Source organism: Pinus tabuliformis, chromosome 7 (genome assembly GCF_031772625.1).
Source record: "Pinus tabuliformis cultivar Carrire ecotype Pingquan chromosome 7, CPIR1, whole genome shotgun sequence".
NCBI lineage: Eukaryota > Viridiplantae > Streptophyta > Pinopsida > Pinales > Pinaceae > Pinus > Pinus tabuliformis.
Window position 1 is genome coordinate 380128667 of NC_142293.1, and position 14786 is coordinate 380143452.

Sequence of the window (14786 nt, forward strand, 5' to 3'; positions counted from 1 at the left end):
TGAAAGGAGAGGCCTGGTAGGGTGAGGGTGAGCCTGTTGAACTCTCGACCTATGGGAGAGGTAAGGAACTCTTGACTATAAGGTTGCCATCGACTCACTCATTCATATGGGTGAGGGAGAGGTACGAAGTAAGGTAAGAGTGGTTTTTGGTCATTCTTTATATATGTAATTACACTTGAGTTAGAGTCACATTGTATGTGAGCCAAAGCCTAAGTTAGCGGGGTAGAAAATAGAGAGAACTTGATTAGGTGAGGTCTGATAGATAGAACGAACCAACCCAATTAGGTCTGAGAGGAAGAACCCAACCTTGACTGCTTGAGACACAACCCACCTTAGTACCTAACCCTAATTATCCTTCCTCACCCTCATTCTGGATGAGTGAATGGCGTCATGACACAACTCCAGCTCTAGCAATTGGCGTCTATCGAATGATACAACTCCAGCACAGCCAGCGTCTATTGAATGAACCAGGAACAAGACCTCAGTCACTATAAAGGAAATGGCTCCCCATTGACCATAGGAATGAAAGAGATCGATCCCCAAATTGAGATCACTTCAAACATGAACAAATCAATGAGCAATAATCACGTGAATAATAAGCATGCCTCAAACGCAAATCAAAAGGTCTGAAAACCTGGAGATAGAACATGCAGATCTCTTCCGATTGGGTATCGTTTCTCGCTGAAAGCAACTTGGGTGTACACTGTGACCAACTGATAGGTATATGAATTATGGGACCCAGCCTGGATAGCCTCAGCTTTCTGGGCAGGGGTGGCGGAACCAGGAATGAAAGTCATAGGCACATTTTGGAAAGATAGAAAAGGAGCTACGGGGCTTTTCTCGGCGAATGCACACGCTTATCGGAGAATGCACACATGTGTGTTTTGGCATGCTGAGGTAGGAGGGGGCATACATTATAAACCGGGCCCGGGCTCTGCAGGACACTGTGGGGGTCGTTGGTTTCCAAAGCATCATAAGTCAAATCAAGGTGCGAAGCCGCTTGTCCCTCCGGGGGCAAGGCTGTTCCTGTTCCTATGCTACCACCCACTTCAATTCATCATGTAGGCTGATCAAGTCAAGTCAATAGTCAAGGGTCTAAGTGCCTAGCAACAAAGGATTCATGAAGCAAGTGTTTAGGGCTAAGAGGTCTAGGTCTTCTGGTTGGTGAAGCAGGTGGGTGGTTTATAACAGTTCAGTAGTAGGCAGCAGAGTCAAGGGTTACTAGTCAAGGTTCAAAGTGCCCACCCAAGTATTTATAATGTAAGTAGTAAGGTGCGAAGCCACTTGTTCCTCCGGGGGTCAAGGAGTTCCTAAATCCAAGCAGTTCTGACAATTCCAACAAAACTAGTGTTACAGGTCCAATTGGCAGTCATCCATCCATCCAGTAGGCAGAGGTAATACTCAAGGTCTGAGATGCCTACCTCCTCCTTATTTTCAGGTAGAGTAAGGCAGTTCCTAAAACAATCCCACCCACAACAATTGGTTGGTTGGTTGGTAGCTGTAAAACATCTATTCATTGTGCAGGTTTCTAAAGTTCATATGAATGTTCTAAGTGCCGACCCAAGCGTGTAAGATATTCTAAGTAAGGAGTAAATCCAAGAGGGTAGTTAGTTCCTTCCCACGATCCCACTTCCTGTGCCACCCACCACCCAAGCAAGCAAGCGCTTCCTTCCAAGATCGCCTCGCTGTATTTCTAAATGAGGGCTTTAGCTTTAGGGTAGCCACCGTACAATTGACAGTTTCAAAGTAGGCATAGTTACCCACCTTACCACTGAAAGACCTAGACCTGTGGTCTTATATCACCAACTTCATGAATCGCTTCATGGGGACTGACTGCTACCCACACTCAAGCTTAAGCCCTCATCAGTTCAAAAAGGAAAGGATGATCTTGAAAGGAAGATCCTACCTGAAATTCTCTCATTCATTGACTTGCCTAATGAAACAAGCAATTTAGCGACCCAGAGGAGGCCATATAGAATTTTGGAACTTGAAACGCCATGCAGATAAGTTATTTTTTACGAAATCTTTCATCTTTTGATTTGCCCACTTTGGGCCTTAAATATGCTGGTTGTTCCGCCTGTTTAATACCTGTTTACTATTTGATTTTTTTTAGCTATCCATGATCGATTGTTGGATGACATGGCAGGCGAAACTATAAGATTTCTTATTCTAGAAAGCAAGCACTGACTAGACACAGCTAGCTGGATGGTCAAGTAGCTTAGTTTCATAGTTACCCTTGCCCGATTATGGATGGCATGGACTGGCTGCTGGATGGTCAATTAGCCCAGAGGGAGGGTTTCACTTTAGCAGATATCGTGGAACTATCGGATGGCTAGCTAGATTTAGATGTTGGTCAATCAGAGAGCCTTGTTTAACAACGGGCGGACTTAAATAACAACCACTTAATGAATTGCTTAATGAGTCGGGCCTAGTTATTCTGCCATAACTTATTAGATCAGATTTGATTACGGGATCAGCAGAGCAGGGTCGGTCATCACTTACCAACCTATCCACCACTGGAAGAGCTAGCTAAGCCCTATCGAGCTTGATGAATGATGCCCTGAATGATGCCCTTAGGAGGTACCACTAGAAGGACTTAGATGCAGAAGCAGAACGGGATCAGACCTACCTTCCTCTTACCCTTTCACCCTAGGAACAATCAGTCAGAATAACCACAACCTTCTAGTATTGTATCGGTGGAACCTTCCCACCCGCTAGGAATAGACCTAGAGCCCTAGACCATGTCACTTAGGAAGGAAGGCTATGAACCTACCTTAGAATAAGACCGGATTGGACTGACTGGATGGGATCGCTTCGTTTAGCCCTTAGGAATAGACCCAGCACCTTGAATCAAGACCATATGCCTTCGATTAGAATCCTTACACCTTCTCCCCCTTACTTATCAGTGTTCACTATACCCTTCAGAGCTAGCACCTTTAGAACTTTAGCCATGAAGCAGAGGGAGACAAACCTTCCCTTGGATGCTGCTGGTATCAGGACGGGATCAGACCCACGAAAGACTTCAGTCCCAATCAGCCAGAATCACTACCTACCTCCTAGTCTTGCTTTCACCTTCCCACCTGCTAGAACTAGACCGATTAGCTCTGGACTTGATGGAAGAGCTTCATACATGGGCACAGCTAGGAACAACCCTTATCGGATCAGCAGAACCGGATCACTTCGTACCTCACCTCGATCTCCCTTACTTTAGTGTTTATTGACTTATTACCTATCCTTCTTTAGAGCTAGACATGTTAGCCCTATCGAGTCGAGCTTGATGAATGAAGACCTTAGGAGGTATCACTATCAGCACTTAGAAGCAGAACAGGATCTGACTTACCTATGACTTACCTTCTCTTACCCACACGAACATCCTCTATTCACAACAATCCCTCTTAGCATCCTCTATTAGCTCCTACAGGATCGTTATTAGCTATACGTTCTTCTCTATTAGCTTCATTTACTTAGTTTACTTACAGCCCGGGCTAGCGCCCGGATCAGTACGGTTCAAGTGAACCTACACCGGGATGGGAGGGACATCTTACCTTTATGAATTACCCATCTTGCCCTCAGAAGCGCAAGCCCTCCGGACCTTGACTGGCCCCACCAGACCTTGAAAAACCTCCGCCTCAGGGGATTGGGGTGGGTGGGTAAATAGTGGTCGAGCCTGCTTGCGCATCCTCAAATGGCAAGAATAGGAGAGAAAGATGTTCAAACCTCCGCCATCTTAGCAGTTTCTGGATAAGTTGTTGTTTCCTTCCGGCCGCTATTTATGTTGCTGTTTTTGTAGCTGTTGCAGTAGTTGTTAGAAAAAGAGAGGGATACTATGAACACTGCCAACCGTGATGTTTGGGCCCAACGTGATCTGCTTCAGAATGAAATATGGACTGTACCAACTAGGCATTGCCTGACCTTACCTTCCCGAACGACTTACTTTCCCCCCCATATGTCAGTAGTATTTCTGGATTGTGGGCCATTGCTAACGAGCGTGCTTTCGCTTCTCGACCTACGTCCTGGCAGCCTGCTGGAACGGAGGACATTTGGCTTTCCCCCAACGAACGTACGTATGTATGCTCTGTCAATAGGTAGATATTCGGGGTGGGCTATGAAAGTATTACTTGGGGTTCGAACCAGCCATAGACTGGCAAACCACTTTGTCTCCTAAATCAATGGATCAATATACGACGTATGACCGAGATCCCTCTACGTATATGACCTTACTTACTTTGTGATGTGATTTCCCGATAATCGAGGAGGGAGCTATAAAAAGGTGTTTTTCCATGCTCATCTGGGGTCCGCTTACATGTATGAGGAACATATTCTATACGTTCATTTTTTAGGGGTTGGTTACGAAAATAGCTCCTATTCTGATAACCAATGCAAAGCGAACCATGTCCTCTCATCTATGGAATCAACAAATATGGCTGGCACTCCTGGCCATGATACAGTTAGGAAGAAAAGGTAGGGCTGGTTGGCAAAGAGTATGCGAAAATACATATATAAATATATGCTTACGGCTACCCAAGACGCACGCTGGAAGGCCGGTCTTGCTCGTTCAGGTAATGAAAAGTGATCCGTGAAGCTAGTAAATGGAGTGGCTAGCCGCTGCTTGTGAAGTATGGAAGGAGACCACAAAATAATATGGATAGAATTTGAAATGAAATAGAACCCTTTTCGCCTTTCGAAGCGTCCTTACCTCTCAATGCCCGGGCATCCATCCAAATACTTCTATTGGGCTGATAATCCCTATCTTACAAGCTACTATGGCTGGGCTGGGCTGGTCAACCTACTAAGCTACTACCGCTGCTAACCTGTATGAGTCTAACTCCCAAACAGCTCCCTAAAGAGCAAGAGGTATAAGAAGTGAAGTGACCGAAACCAAACCATTGCGTGCGAAGCTGAACATGGGCTTGAACCGGGGTATTCGTTATAAGTCTCGAAGTGCCATTAGTTCCGTATCCATATAGAAGTTCCGAAGGGCCATTAGTTCTGTCATTCGTTAAAGAAAGAATATATATAATGATAGTTATATTATTATAGGTATTAATCCAATCCTATTTTACGATGGGTTGTTTCTAACCTTGACCTTGCCTAGCTGGTTTGGTCCTAACCTTTATACCTTCACCTTGGGGCATTTATGCAGGAGCGGAGTAAGCAAATTACCTAGCTGTGTTACCTTCCTTAGTGCCCAACCTTGTACGATAATTAGTTCTCCTTAGGCAAGGATATTTAGTAGTAGCTACTGGGACAGTAGTTCCTGTACGATAATTAGTTCTCCTAAGTCATGGATATGCCACTTTACCTTGTACGAGTAGTAAGTAGTTATACCAAGGCTGGGATAAATAGAAGTACGAAGTCGGTATTACCAGCCCATAGATTAGCACTCTTGGGCAACTATCTTGGGATGAAATGACTCCCATCCCAGCCCAAGAACTACCTCGGATGACCAGCCCGCAGACTAGGGAGGATGCCCACCTCTTCTCTTACTCTAAGGATGCCCACCTGTTAGTCATCAGTCTAATCAGTCAAGAGGTAGGGTAGGATATAATAACCTTTCAAATGATCCGAGCGATTATCCGTTTCCCTAATAGATTATCCGTGATTATTGAGGGAAGATTAGATGAGAACCGTGCTTCTTGACTTGCTTCCTCTTCACTGTGTTCACTGTGAGCGTGAGGTGAGCCAAGCATGCGTTAGTCAGCGAACCAACCCTTACCTAGCAGTGTAAGGATGATTGAGGGAAGATTGAGGAATGGATTTACCCTTTACTCGTAGGGGGGGCCTTCCCTTTGAGTTTAGCTACTACGGTAAAGACCCTTACCCTTTACTCATAGGGTGAAAATCCTCTCCTTATCAGTTGAACCCCTACCAGTCCTTATCTTGGGGAATAAGCTTCTTTGCACTAGGAAGCGCAAGCCCCTATGAGACCTTCTTATCTCGTAGAATTGGCTTCCTTATCTTGGGTTATAAGCTATCCTTTACGAGTTGGGCTGATAAGCCTACCCCGGACTTATATTGGGGTTGGATCCTGTCTTAAGGCTGGTATCACCAACCGAACGATTGATTCACCTGCCTCACCTCAAGCAAGTAGCTAGAGTTGCCGGGCTGGACAGTCGTTCCTGAACCTGGACGATGAATTTGTCTCACCTCAAGCTGGGATCACCAACCCTGGAAGATAAGATTGATTGATTGATTGATTCACTTTTATCACCTCCAGCAAGGAGTGATAACCCAAGCAAGTAGTTCTAATCACTGGGGCTGCTAAACGATCCTAGCTCTTGAACCAATAGCTCGCTAACCCAACCAATAAGTAGTTCGTTCTCATCTGTCCAAGCTAGTTGTTCTCATCCGGGAAGTACAAGCAAGGAGTTCTGGGAAGAATTGACCGAAGCCAGTATCATCCGGCCAACCTTGTTCCGGTAATCTATCCTTGCCTTGGGATAATCTATAGGAAGGAAAGGGAGAATCTGGTTGAGTCGTTTCGTTCTTCGTTCGGTATATTAGTCCCGAAGCGAAGGGCGTTGAGGTGGTTGGTCTTTATATAAGCTCCCTAAAAGGGCCATATCTATCTATTTATATAAGATATACCACCATTAGGTGTAGCAAGGGTAGGTCTCGTACGTATAAGAATATGTCCCGTATTCTCCCTCGGGGTTCTAAATCTGTCCATTACGAGTCATAGTCACGTGAAACCATAAGCTTTCCCGCCCTCGCTAACCCGGAGCCAGCCTGATCGAGCTAGAGCCAGCCTTAATGGGAGGGAGTTCTATCCAGCCCTTGCTTCTGGTTCAGCAAGCAAAGGTGTTGAGATAAGGCGGTGGAGATAGCAGTCTAGAGATAGAGGCAGGGAGGCAAGTTCACGCTCCAACGATCAAAATAAGGGGATGGCATGGAAGTGAGGGGGGATACTTGAGATGGAGTGAATGAGATGGAAAACAGCGAAGCTTGGTTCTATCTTAGTCAAGGGATCTATAGGTGCACGGGCAGTAAATAAAGGTGGGGTGCGGCAAATCGAACTATTCTATATACGTGATTTTCTTCATTCCATTCTTCCTCTCCCTTTGATCGAGAGGCACCTGAGCTCAGTCTTATTCTGGTTTCATAAGGAGGCCTACCATAGGAAGGATCAAGGATAGAGCGAGCCTACCTATCTTGAGGTACAGTCTATTATGAAAAGAAAAGGGTAAGTGGTTTCATAGGGTTTGTTTCGCAGCCTACCTATCTTGACACTCTACTAAAGAAATTCTTCATAGATGATATGTTGGGTAATGTTCTGATTTTTGGTCTCCAGGGTTTTCAATGTTATTCCCTAAGCGCTATAAATAAAAGAAATATCCGGTGGTATAAAGTCCAAGTATAAAGCTCCTCTATCTGGTCTCAAGCTTGAACATTAGGGTATCCTTTCCAAAGAAAGAGTCTATCCCTATGCAAGGTATACAAAGATGAAATCCCTATCAAAGCTTTAACATACTCTTTCTCATAGCCAACTCTCCTAATCTCCTCTCTGTGATAAACCCCAAATAATAGGTAAGTCGTCCCTCCTCTAGACAAGTCACAATGAATGCAAGTAACAATTTGAAAACAAGTAATCTATTTCCATCTCTCCGGGCTAGACTTTCCACCATCTTTGATCCGGGATCAAGGGTCTAAAGAAAGAACCTCTGGTCTATCCGGGCTCTAATCCAATATCTAAGGTAAGCTCATAAAGTACAAGCCAATAAAAGAATTCCCTTCCCTCAAGCGCAGGTAAACAACCCGAAGAGTACATTGGTAACTAGAGGAGTAGGTAATGAAAAGTCTCTAGGTAGGTAAATCCAGTATAGAGGTAGGCAATTCCCTCATGATTTCTTTGGGCCATGGGTAGCACCACCCAATTTGTTAATTGAAATTGAGGGGAATGTTTTAACGCTTTGATGGGGCCCGATCTTAAAGGCAAGTCATAAGGCAGAGTTACGAGCATGTATGTAGGCAAGTCATAAGGCCAGTAACCTCTTTGTGATCCATACAGATATTGGCCAGAGAAATGGGGTTCACAGATGGGAGATAGGAGCTGCTACTGGATGGAGCTACTTTCCAAAGAGATGGGACCAACTACGCCTACCACGCTAACGCTTGGGCTCGGCCTCCAGAGGACACATCAGTAATAAAAGAAATATCAGGGATAGGTATTGAGACAGATAGAGATACAGAGAGGGAGACTGAACCATGTCAGCAAGCGAGTTCCACAGCCCTGCTTTCCCCAACCCAGAAGGTAGCACCCAACTCCACTGATTGGATGTGCTAGATTGATTGGATGTGATTTAGATGACAGTCGCTTTCCCCAACCCGAGAAAGAAGGCGACCCTAGAAAGAAGGAGAAAGAAGGATCACGTATGAAGGCGAACGTAGATAGAAGTGCGAGGCACCCTAGTGAGATTCTTTCCTTGTATTGAATATCCCAAGCCGGCAAGACTCTGAGGACAGAGAAATGAAGCAATCCACGTATGTATGCCGAAGGTCCTGAACCGGAAGGTAGCCGTATCCATCTTTCTTGGCGTATCCATCTTACTTGTCGTATTGTTCCCGTCACCCGTTTCCGATTGATTGGCACCCACCATAATGACAGAGAATATATGCAAGCCCAAAAAGAGAATATAATAAAGCCTTAGTAGAAGGGAGAACCCAGCCACAGTAGAAGGGATTAGAAGTCATAAGGCAAGGGAAAAGAAGGGATAAGTGTTAGAATGGAGGGGTTTTGAATGGAATGGCCCGATCAAAAAGAGAACTTCCTAGCGTGTTTTACCGAATGAAAATGGTAATTCTGACTAACGAACTACGATAAGGAGGTGGGTATTCACTGCGAGAGGTAAAGTCGGGTTTATGCCTAGCAAACTACGATGAAATCAGCGGTCTTTTTGTCTGCATAAGGTGGGTGCGAGCTCTCGTCTCATTCGTGGGTGGGCATCGATCTCCCAATGGATCTATCTCCAAATCGATCTCTCAGTGGGCATAGATCTATCATACTATTTATACTTACTTCCACTAGTGTGTAAAGGCTCTATCTACTCAAGCACAGAGAATCACCTACCTACTCTTGGCTGATGGCTCTATCTACCCAAGCACAGGAATGTGTCGAATGTCACTGAATGTTTGGTGTGTGCAATGAAAGGGACTTGAACTGATCTATAGTCATTCATTAACTACTTGGGACCTTCACCCACCTACTCTAGATTTGTTATTGAACTGTCCATCGAGGATGCGTAAGTAGGCTCGACTGATAAGGAGAGGACCGACAGGGGCTCGACTGATAAGGAGAGGAGGAACGCAAGTTGCTTGTCCTTTTAGGGCAAGGAACTACAAAGCTTGACAGAAGGAGGGCAAGGAGGCTTGCCGACGATGTCGCGCTTACTAGTTAGCGGTATAGTAACGCTTTAGCGAGATAGTCATGTTACTAGTTATATTGATTGATTGGAAGGAAGTCTTATCGAGGGTTATGCATTGATGACTGATGTTAGCCATTCGTGGGCCTTGTCTTCAACCTGTTCGCTAGCCTACCTACCTCTTTTGCGCGTTATCTCTTGCCGAAACTCACTGCTCATTTCTAGAAAGCCAGCGTAGGTGTTGGCACCGCTATACAGTCATTTCTCTTGAAGCATGAAGCCCTCTGGGGTCCGAGCTTGAGGAACCATTCGTTCATACAGTCATTCGTACAATCATCCGTGCTTTAGAAAGTCATTCCAGTGTCTATAGTCCAGGGTCTATGGTATTTCTATAATCCAGTTTCTATAGTCCAGTGTATATTGTAAAGCCATTCATTCCATCCAGTGTCTCTTGCGTGCTTACTTACTGACTAGTGTGTGAATGAAGGCTCTCTTGTGCTATTGCCTACCATCAAAAATTTCTAGCCTTAAACCATTTACATACCTGGCTGTCTTTTCTGGGGTATCCTCTATATAACTGGCCCTTAAGTTCACTCGATAGAACTCCTCAGTATATTCCCTCACTGTCATCCCCTTTTGTTTCAGATTTTGCACCTGCCTATGTAGTGAAATCTGATAATCTTTAGGCAGAAATCTGCTTTTCAACTTGGCCACCATCCTCGACCAGTTTTTGATTGGCAACTTGTTCAATCTCCTCCTCTTTGTTTGGACATTGTCCCACCACAGGGTTGTGTGTCCCTTCAACTTTTTCACTGCGAACTTAACTCTGTGGTCTTCACTGACCTCCTCACACTCAAAATACTTATCAAGCTCGCTAATCCAGTCCAACAAAACCTCTGTGGACAACCTGCCATCATAATTTGGGAGTTCTAGTTTGGGTTTACTGCTTGCCATTAAGACCAAACTCAATAGTCTCATTTACGGGTCCTCTTCATCCGATCCATCTATTGTTGCTACAGCTTCCTCTTCACTATCATCACCTATCTTTGGATCCCTTCTTCTTCCTGCCTCAACTGCCTCCAAATGGGCAGTAAGGATCCTAATCTCCTCTCAGTCCTTCCTCTACTATCCTTCGAACACCTCAGCCATGACCTCGCCTTCCTACCTCCATTTCTCAAACTGACTTTAAAATTCTACTCTAATACCACTATGATGGGACCCAGCCCACACTCCAATGTATGACTTAAAACAAGGTCTGTCCGGCGCTGATTGTTAACTCGGATTTGGTTTATGATTAGGGTTTTAATCACACTTGTAATCAACAGATATTTTCCGTGATTGTTGAAATCATTTATGGTGGATTGTTAATGCGATAGTTGATCTATCCTACCTCGATCCTCATTTCCCGCTAGTTCATTTCAGGCAAAACCCTTGGCATTTTTGTCATTTCAACTTTCTGCTTTACAAGGTGAACTCTGCGAGGGTTTTTCTGGTAATGGTCTTTTTCGTTCTGTCTGTGGTTGAATGTTGAGCTACAGGCTTTGCCTGTGCTGTTGGCTATATTCTTTGTTGTGTAGCCCTATCATGTGTTCTGGAGGTTAGTTGATTCGTTTCCTAGGTGCTGTTTGTTAATTTATATGCTCGAGCATGGAATCGGCCACTGGTTGGTCTTGTCTGGTTCTCAACTGTTACTATCCTGTTATTTGTTGCTTTCTTATGGATCTGCTGCTAAATTTTTTTGTTATTTTCTTCACATGCTCAGGTTACAGGCACAGTGGCCTCGCTCAGCTCTTGTTCCTTAGGTAGCTTATCCTTCTATGCTTCATTTCTACTTTTGTATGGTTCCAGTGCTAACAAATGTTTTGTTCCTTCAACTCAGGTGACTTCCGTGTTCTGTGGCTCAATAGTCTGCATTTTCTTTGTTCAAACACATCCTCAGGTAAGGGTCTCGCTCTTTCTTTGCCCAAACTATATTTCTCTTGTTTTCTTTTATGCGTGGCTGGACTGACAGTTGCCTGCTTTGGCCTCGCAGGTCAAAGTCTGACCTTGGACGTGGATGGCTTCAACTTTTCGGTTCTCAAACCCCTGGTTCCTTTCTGGTAGGCTTTGTCACCGTAGTCTTGTAGGGTTGTAACTAGGGTTTGTAATTTATGTTGGTCGCGCCTCAGTGTTCGTTCATTTGGACTTTGCTTGTGTCGTTATATGACTTGGGCTCACCTCTGTTACAATTCTCTATTTGTAATTCATTTTAATTGAACCTTATAGTTGGACACGAGGGTTTCACTATATCAAACCCTTGATTAGGGTATGCTCTGTCTCATGGTCGTTATTTCTTCTATTTATTCCGGCAATGCAATATTGAACTCTTATGTAATAACAAACATATATTTTTTCTGTTTCGTTGGAAATGAAAAGAAATGGTATTAAACAGACTGTCACGAATTACCTCTGTTTGGGGTTTGTCCAATCGATGTTTAGATTCTGGTTTTTCTCATTCAGTTGGTTATGCTGTGTTGATTTCTTCCGACCACGGGCTTGTTCATTGTTTTTCCATTCTCGTCTTGAAAAACTTGTATGCGTTCGATCTGTCAGTACTCTGTTCCTTAAGAGAGGAAAAGCGTAAAGCTATATGCCTGCACTTTGTTTGTCATTTCTAAATTGTTTAATGATTGAGAAATATAGATACACAGTATGAAGAAATTGTTACAAATGGATGGATAATAAACTTGTTCTCTATCTTCTTTATTACTATATGAAAAATTTTGAACCTTGTTAATGATTTTCGATGTTACATTTATGTCCTCTATCTACAGTTACTGGAACTATGTAGTTACTTTCTCAGTTGTAAGTCTTATAGTTACATAACTATTCATGTATTCGATTCTGCCTATACGGCAAGATTTTACATTAGACATATTTGTCTTTTTCCTTTAAAATGACACAACAATTATTAACCTACTATTGATTAAAGACAAACAAATTAATGACCCTAACTGACCAAAATGTCCTTAACTAATACTAAGATTAAAAAGAAAAACAAAGTCCTACATCCTACTTTGACAAACTGAACATAAAGAAACCAATATGCTAATATAACTCTCCACCCTGGCAGAGACCAATACCCAGTCATGGTGCCCTAGCTAGATGCTTCTGCATCATGTATTAAGCATTAAAGAGGACTATCTTTATTAAGGAATTCAATCTAATTTATAAAGTAATCACAATTGGATAAAATTCTTGCCCAAAATTCCTTTATTCTGCATGCATGAGAAAATCTATCAATATAATTAATTACATGCATATAGACACTTTCATATATGTAATGCATTAAAGAAAATTTTGGCACTAGTAATGGATTATTGTCAAAATTTACCATATTCACTTGAGTAACAAGATTTCTTACTATCATTTACTAACCTTAAAATATATGTGGACCTTGCTCAAAATTCATATGAGATTATATGGTTGAAGTTTCAAATTCAATTCCTAGGAATAAGGAAACTTCAACATTCATACTTAGGTAAATAAACATAATTACCAAGAGTTACTACCCACCATAATTTAAGTTGTTTAACAAAAAATAGATATGAAGTAGATGTAAATAAACATACAATTACCAGGAGTTCTTTCCCACCATTATTTATGCATTCCCCGACACACAAAACCAGTTAGGAGTAAAAAAATGTGAATGTGCAAATTTATCAATGGTTAATGTCCACCAAAATTTAAGGTAGTCTTTGCACCTAAATATGCAATTAATTTTGCCACTTTAGACTTCAGTGTATAATTTTTAAACCCATAGTAATATATATTCATGTTGAAATATATTAAACTCAAACATAACTTTTATATATATATATATATATACAAGAAACACTATCTAAAATTCCAAGATGGAAACTGATCTTGGAAGGATCCTTTTCCACCCAGCCATAGGTTAGCTACACATCAATTTTCCATAGTTGGCCACGCCCTAGCTAGGTGATGGTACCATAAAGGGAAATTGATAACTCACTAGTATTTGGTCTAAGTAAAAGCAACTCTCTGTCACACATACAATAAAGTCAAGTATCTACTTTCCCAACTAAGTTTGGGATTCCAAAAACTCTAGATGTGTGAAGCCCTATATAAGAAACATGTTAATCCAAAAACCCCTTATTAAGCCCTAGATATTGAGTGGTTACATTTCTATTGTTACATTATTATGTAGGATAGAACCCCTCATGGTCCCATTTCCTATATATATACTAAGAATACCTAGTCTTAGGCTCATAAAATATTGTATTGTTCATTATACTTATTGTAAATGGAGGATTCCCCTTAAACTAGACTATAGTTATTGGTTTCTTATCATTTTTAAGGTACAAGGATCATAACATTTGGTATCAGAGCTCTTGATCCTAGGCTTTTGCTGCTTCAAACATGTCATTGTGGAATTTTCGCTATAATTTTTTTTATGGGAGGTTTCAAATTGTGAAACCTAAAGAATATTGAGAAGACATCTCAAGAAAAATTTGTTTCAAGTTTCAGATCTTGGTTCACTATTTTTTCAGATATATGGTCCAAGGAAGTTAATGTTTCTGAATGTTAGGTCCCTATAGTATTAGTGTATCCTCCATATTGTTATTGTTATGCCCCACAAAAGCCCACTATTTGTTATTGTTGTGCCCTTACATTATTATTGGTATGCCCCACAGAAGCCTACTATTGTTATTGTTGTGCCCTTATATTATTATTGTTATGTAGGCCCTAATTATATTTTGACCCCTTAGACTCCCATATATACCATGGATGACTTCTCATTTGAATCATCCAAGAATTGTTCATTTATGTGATGTAAAAGGAGGTTTCCTCCTCAAAGAGACTTATTTCCAAGTTTTTCATATATCTTTTCTTCTGTTTTTTGTGATTTGATTAGATAAAATTTGGTATCAGAGCTTTGGATCCTAGGGTATTGTTGCTTCAAACAGTTCATCTTGGAATTTTATCTATAACCTTTTTTTTTATGCTTCAGAAGCTAAAATGTTGACCACATGGAGCTGAAATATTAGGGAACATCGTGTAAAATTTTTATACCTTGATTCACTGTATTTTCGGAGATATGGTCGAAGGAAGTTATGGTTTCTACATGCTCTAGAATTCAGTCTCAAATAGGTGTTCTGGGGAAAATTGTCATAACTTCCTCTTTGAGCATCAAATTTAAATTTCATAATATTTGATATAAAACACAGAGAATTTAGTTTTTCATGTATCATTTTCAAGGTAGAAGGCTAAAATAGTGACACTTGCCATACTGTACAAGTTTGCTCTCTTGAACTAGTCCATAATGAGTTCATCATGGGAGATTTGGCATAACTTCATCTCAAAGAATCCAATCTTGGTCTAACTAGTGGGATTGGAAAGAATTAATAGAGGGCTACCTTAGAA